The following is a 7,681-nucleotide window of genomic DNA, read 5'->3' as shown; positions in this document are numbered from 1 at the left end:
TTAAAAATTAATGTTATCTGTCATTGTATTCTAATTAAAGGTTGCAAGGAAAGGAACTGTTTTCTACCAACTACTGCCCTCTTTTTGCCCTCTTATCAAAGTACGGGGTGGAGGGGGAGGCGGAATGGAACTAGTTTTATCCTTCATGGTACTCTAATGAAAAGTCTCAACGAAAGGAATTAATTTCTACCAACCATAGCCCTCCTCCTCGACCTCTTATCGTGATCGGGTATATTCCCTTATACCTCAAGAACGGATTGTCGGAAGAGGGTACTCACAAAGGGCGATTGAGACGCCTGCAAGAAATATATCCATTGGTGATGTCAAAAACAAAAGTTATTTCGGTTAAAAAAAGCGCTTTATCTGCACAAGAGTTGTGCACAATTTATACTTGTTTGCAATATGAACGTGAACTTCTATTTTCTATATTCTAGACATTGCACAGTACAAGTTTAAAGGAGTCCCTTTTTTGGCGTAAGCATTTCAGCTAAGGGAGATCCGTTAAGTAAACCATCGTAAAAAAGGTAAAATAAAGAGCGAACCGATTGAGCTAGTCGACGGCATCATTCATTTGATGTTTATATTTTTTATGACTATGTTGTCAATCAATAACCTGGAACAAGGTTTTAATTTAAAAGAAACCCCGCTGAACCTCTAGCCGCATGCTCATTTAATACCTTGAGTATGCGCACCAGTGTCGAGATTAACATAATTTTCATGAGTTGGTTATAATAACCGTTGAATAGTTATACCCGATTTAATGAATGTACGATCCTGCTTGTATCTCTCTGTTTAATAGAAATTAATGTATTCTTTTCTGTCAACACAGAAGTAGCGTACTTTATTTCTAACTCTTAACCCAAACCGTAGCCTACCGATAGAACTAGCCGTGACACTCATCCCCACTATTGCGTTGACGTCACAACTGACGGCGGCCGTCATATCGACTTTTAATGTAATTAATTCCAAGTAGTTTAATGTTGTACACTTAAATTAACTGTATTCGAACAGAATAAGTAAGAAAATGCCAAATACGTGCTGCGTCCCTGGTTGCAAAAGCAATTATAGTTCAAGAGACAAGGTTCCTTACGGTTTTTCGTTTTCCGAAAAATGAAGACGATCAAAAAAGTGGTTAAGATGTATTCACCGGGACAATTTTGAAATTACTAGTTACCCCAGGGTTTGTATAAAGCATTTCTCCGACATTTTCATTATTCGGGTAGACAAGATGACTAGATAAGACGATACAGTATTAACAGTTCCACGAGACCAGATTAAACTTGCCCAAGACACGTATCCCACCATTTTTGAAAATCAGTCATCATATATGAAAAGGATGTAAATGATGAGTTACGGGAAAATATAGACCTTTGCAACTACAAATGACCGAAAATCTGTAGTCTCTAGGTGGTCCAGGGGCCGAGATCTCGATGGAACAGACAGATAGGCAGACGAGGGAACAACGAGCACATAAGCCTTACCTCAACTTCGTTGTGTTACGCTAAAAAAGGCAGATGTGTGTATTAGAATGTTTAAATTTTATTTGTTTTCAGCTCGGTTTTCAGTGAGTATTTGTTGTTGATGTACGTATTTAATAAAATTTTTGCATAATAACACGTGTCTATAATTAGGAAACAACATATAACAATCCTGCGGCTCAAAATAAGTAATTACTTAATGTTTTCGGGTTCAATGAGTACGCACGCGAATCAAATTGCATTTAAACACATAGTATCGCGTTTGCAGTGGCCCATCTCCAGTTGTGACGTCACTAAATCAATGTCACGGCTAGATCTATCGGTAGGCTACGCCCAAACACCTATGATTCTTAGTCCATGGTTTCCATTGTTCACATCGTCCACGTCTTTGGAGTGATCACGCTCCTGTAACAGTCTTCTGTTATATTTTTGACGGCCCGCACAACCAGCCTGATCGATTTGAACGGGATCTGCTTCGGTTCCGACAAGTTGTCCACGATGTTGCACAGAAACTGTAGATGTCTTTCAAATAGCATTCAAACCACGTTTCTACTGCAACGAAATCATGTTATAGATTTCTATACGTGTGTATGGCGTTTATATCATGATCTTGGATTTGCTTTTCCTCCCAGTGTTCAGAGTAATTTTATTCTCATTACTCTTACTGGTGTAGTATTATTTCACCTAGTACATTATCTTTAAGCTAAGTTTCGTTTATTTTCGCACTGCCTTAATTTATACTTTATATAATTTTTAATTTTTTGTTGAGTTTTGTATCTAGGTTGGAATAAAGATTATTATTATTATTATTATTATTATTATCATTTTTTTTTTTTTTCCACTTAGTATCCCCACATGGACATTTTCGACAACTTAGATCATTGAATGTCCATGCAGCGATGGTCAAGATTTGTTTTCGGTGGTCAGATTTCTCGTGCAATGTTTAGAGTCTCTAGGTATTTAATTACTTTTTCAAACGTACTTTTATTTACTAACTCGTCGAGTCCACCACCCACGTCACAGTCCTGTGTATACGTTTGCAGAGCTTGACATTCTTGTAGGACATGTCGTACACTTAATATCTCACCACATTGTGGGCACCGAGGACGATTCCTTCCTAATAATAAGTGTGAGTGTGTTATTCTCGTATGTCCAATTGCTAGTCTTGTCCAAATAATTTGATCTCTTTTACGCAAGTGCTCGTTTCTAGGGATGTTGGTCACATCTGGAACTATTTCTTTCATTTGGCTGTTGCTATCTTCCCATAGGTTTTGCCATTTAGCTTTGATTTTACGCTTTATACTAGCTATTACATCGTCTATTAAGTATATTTTTTCGATTGTTCCTAGTTTATTATTATTATGGTCGGTGTTTCTTGTGAGAACTCAGGTCTAGCCCGGTTAACTAATCGCACGGATTAAAATCAAGTAACGATTAGTGTCTGTGTCTGTGTCTAGTGAAGTTATGTAGGGTCCTTAAAAAAAAAAAAAAAAAAAAAAAAAAAAAAAAAAAAAAAAAAATCACACACGTACATGGGACATCTAGGGATAATGTAATTCGTACTTACCAACATACCTATTGATGGGCACAATAGCCAACGCTATCAGGAAAGAGGAAAACAAAAAAAAAAAAAATCATTATAATAATTGTAAGTGTTTCTTTGGCTTTGCGTTTGGGTTGAATACGAGTGGGTTGTGATAACGTGGTGTGTTTCTGTGAAGAAGGAGTTTTGTGTTTTTTAATTGTATTTATGGTGTTTCTTTGTTCCTGAGGTCGTATTTGTGAGGTTGCTTGGGTTTTTTGTGGAGATATTGCAGTATTTTGTGAGCCTGTGGTGCTGTTAAGGTTTTTGCGTTTCGGTTGTATACGAGTGGGTTGTTTCTGAGAAGAAGGAGTATTGTGTTTTTTAACTGTGCTAGGGCGTGTAACTTTATTGGGTGGACATGTCTTTGTAGTGCATGTTGCGTTACTTGTGTTTATGATGTTTCTTTGTTCTTGAGGTTGTATTTGTGAAGTTGCTTGGGTTTTTGGTGGAGATATTTTAGTATGTTGTGAGCCTGTAGTTCTGTTAAGGTTTTTGCGTTGCGGTTGAATACGAGTGGGTTGTGATAATGTGGTGTGATTCGGTGAAGAAGGAGTTATGTTTTTTTTAATTGTGCTAGGGCGTGTAACTTTATTGGGTGGACCTGTCTTTGTAGTGCATGTTGCGTTACTTGTATTTATGATGTTTCTTTGTTCTTGTGGTTGTATTTGTGANAGTATGTAATTCATACTTACCAACATAGCTATTAATGGCCACAATAGTCAACGCTATCAGGAAAGAAGAAAACAAAACAAAAATATCATTATAATAATTCCTGTAATTTTATTAAATAGAGTTTATTGTGTAAGTGTTCCTTTGGCTTTGCGTTTGGGTTGAATACGAGTGGGTTGTGATAATGTGGTGTGTTTCTGTGAAGAAGGTGTTTTGTGTTTTTTAACTGTGCTAGGACGTGTAACTTTATTGGGTGGACCTGTCTTTGTAGTGCAAGTTGCGTTACTTGTATTTATTGCGTTTGTTTGTTCAGGAAGTTGTGTTTGTGGGGTTGGTTGAGTTAAGGGTGGAGATATTACAGTATGTTGTGTGTCATGTTGTGAGTCTAAAGTGTTGTTTAGGCTTTTGCGTTTGGGTTGAATACTAATGGGTCGTGATAATGTGGTTTGCTTCAGAGGTGAATCTCTGAATGTAGTATATGTTGTATCATTTGTTGTACTTGTTTGCTCGGTAAGTTGTATTTGTGTGTTTGTTTGGGTTAGAGGTTGAGATATTACAGTATGTTGTGTACCGTGTTGTGAGCGAGTACTGCTGTTTACATGTATACGTTGTGGATCATTTGTGTATGTAGTATCTTGTGTTATGTTTAGAAATTTACGAACAATATGGCATGTGTTGATAATGACTGCTTTTTGTAAATTTTTGTATGTGTTTTTGTCTAAACCTAATAGTTGTAAATTGTGGTGTATTGTCTTTGGTATAACTCCAGTAGCACTAAGAATAATGGGAACTATAACAGTAGATTTCATTCTCCATTGCGTCTTAAGCTGGATAGCTATATCGGTGTATTTGCGGTGTTTTTCTGCATGTGTTTTAGTTAAGTTGTTAGTGTTGGGGATGGCAATGTCTATAATACAAATGGATTTTTGTGTTTTATCTATAAGTGTAATATCTGGTCTATTATTGTGGATAGTTTTGTCTGTGAGTAGTGCCCTGTCCCAATATAGGTAATTTGAGTGTGTTGTTTTTAAGTATGATCTGTGGCGTGTATTTATAGTATGGTGTCGTATCTGTTATGAGATTGTGTGCAAGTGCTAATTTTTGATGTATGATTTTAGCTACCTGATCGTGTCGATGTTTGTATTCAGTTTGTGCAAGTCGTGTGCATGCCGATATTATATGTTCGATTGTTTCTGATGTTTGTGAACAAAGTCGACAAGAATCATTTGTCACTGTTTTATCTTTATGTATGTGTTTTTTATAGTTGCGTGTGTTAATGACCTGGTCTTGTATTGCTAACATGAAACCCTCAGTCTCCGGGAAGACATCACATTCAGATAACCAACTGTGCGTTGCTATAGAGTCAACACAATCCTGGCCAACCTCTTGTGGAAATCGTCCATGTAAAGGCTTTTGGTTCCATGTCTGTATGTTATTTGTGATGTATGTAAGTTTGGATGTGGGTGGGAGTACATTAGTTTCGTGTAGGTTAAGTGGTGTGTAAGATTTGTCTGCATATGTTACTGATTTGTGTAAGACTGAAGTATCTGATTTGTTATAAAAGTATTGTCGCAAATTGTGTATTTGTGTTTGGTGCAATAGTTTTATATCTGTAAGTCCTCTACCTCCTTATTATTTATTATTATTATTATTATTATTATTGTATATACAGGGTCACTGATAAGTTTGGAAACGGTCGATTATCGTAGAAAATATACAAGATATCAAAAAAAGTTTTGGGGTTCTTCAATGTCTATTAGACAGTAAGAATTATAATTATACAGGCATTAGCGTATCCAGAATGTTGTCGAGGGGGGGGGGTTTAAGATATTCGGCCGAGCAGGTTATTTGAATCATCAATTTTAGTACTTCTGGGAATTTGCTTGATTTGTCTTACGATTTCATGTTCTAAACTAATCTGGAAGGAGGAATATGCATAGGAACTCAGTTTAGAGCGAAAGGATATCTCCAGTTTGTGAATGAATGATAAACAAACGATTATTTTCAGAAGTATTATCAAAGAATTTATTTTGAATAGAATAAGTATAAATATAATTTCAAACTCAAACAAAACATATTTTCGATTCATATTAGATATGAAGTAATAATAAAGTAATAAATGTATAAAGAAGTAAATATGAGTTAGACAGACGGAGTGGAAGTTTCCTTTTTTTGAGAGCAAGTTCATCCAGCACTTCCTCAATGATTACAGCAATATGCCTGTGAATATTCAACAAAGCTAGACCATTGAGGCGATTTTCGCTGATGGTATTTCTCAAATAAGTTTTGAGCCGTCTCAGGGTAGAAAATTATCTTTCACTGGTGGCAGTTGTCACAGGTAAGGTAACTAATATTCTTAATAAGAAATTCACTGTTGGGAATATTTCTGGATTGCACATTTTCAGTGCGTCCAGAGCATTTTTTGGAGAACTGTGCGAAGAAGAAATATATTGCCACCAAAGTTTCATTCCTGGTTACATTTCACCAACTGCTGCTACCTCATCAATATCCAAGATATCCCCGACTTTTGGCGTAGTATCATTGCTGTTTTTGTGGGTGCCCCGCAATATGCAAGTGCCGAGGCGAGAGCGCATCACCCAAGGGGGGGGGGGGTTGAACCCCCAAACCCCTCCCTTGTATACGCCACTGTATACAGGGTTGGTCATAAGGTGTGACACCGAAATTGTTGGAACGCCCTGTATATTATTCGATATTTCATTTCTTCTCTTAATTTTAAGCAGAATTTGTAAGAAGCATAATCTACCCAAATTCAATCGTCTCTGGGTTATCTTCTTATTATGTGATTCTGAAAACAACCTATTGAGATGTTTGTTTTGATTGTTTGAAATAAATAATTATTGCTCTTCATTCAATCATTCAATCATAGTTTATTTTCAAAACTAATAACCCGGAAACGATTGGGCACATTATGCCTCTTACAAATTGAAATATGGAATAATAATAAATATAGTGTTACATTTTCAAGAATGCAATTTTGGTGTGCCACTCCTTTTTATGACCAGCCCTGTATAATTAAAATTGTTACTATAAAAAAATACCTACCAGCACACATTAATGTGTTACGTTAATCTGTGCTACCAGACATTGAAGAACTCCAAAACTTATGGATAAAACTTTTTTCGATAACTTGTATATTTTCCCCGATAATCGACCGTTTTCAGACTTATCAGTGGCCATGACCATGTAAGTATAATCCTAGGCATCAATCTTTCTAATTTCCTGAAAATAAACTAAATGTTTTTCTTTGCATATGCACTTTATACCAGTCAAGTATATCTTAATATCGAACCTAATTAAAGGCATTTCTATCCATAAATTAAAATTGTTAAAATTAATTACGGATAAAAGCAACACTGCAATACAATCCTGCAATGAAAGACTACATAATACTCCAACTTATTCAACATTCTTTTTCTTCTAGTAGGTATGTAAATACCACCTCAATAAAACAATTTCGCCTGTCGCCTCCATTGTAAAGTAATTGTAGTGGTATAGGTACTTATTTAGTAGACTCATTTAACATTCTACAACAGAAGGACACGAATCACAATTAGCAGTCGGCCGTAATAAAATGTGCGGGGTTGTCATCGGAACAATACATGCCACCAGTACTAGAGCTGTTTTGCAAATTTAACGCCGCTTCAAGAATTTACATGTATTTCAATAAAATACGGCTTAACCTAAACACGAAATTTACATTTACAACGTACCTTTTATGAATGCACAGTATATTTATGGGGATACTTAAAAATCGTTACGCCGATCTTGGAATCGACACACACCTCGATAGCATCTCGGCGCGCTGCTTTATTCCTGCACACTGTGCGCCGCAGTTCAAGACTACCGTAAAACGATAAATTTTATATTCATTTAGTTAAGATTATCCGTAAATTATGTACTTGCGATAACGAGCGTCTTTTGATTTCAG

This window comes from Photinus pyralis, unplaced genomic scaffold (assembly GCF_008802855.1).
Source record: "Photinus pyralis isolate 1611_PpyrPB1 unplaced genomic scaffold, Ppyr1.3 Ppyr1.4_LG7, whole genome shotgun sequence".
Taxonomy (NCBI): Eukaryota; Metazoa; Arthropoda; class Insecta; order Coleoptera; family Lampyridae; genus Photinus; species Photinus pyralis.
This window is presented reverse-complemented; position numbering follows the sequence as displayed.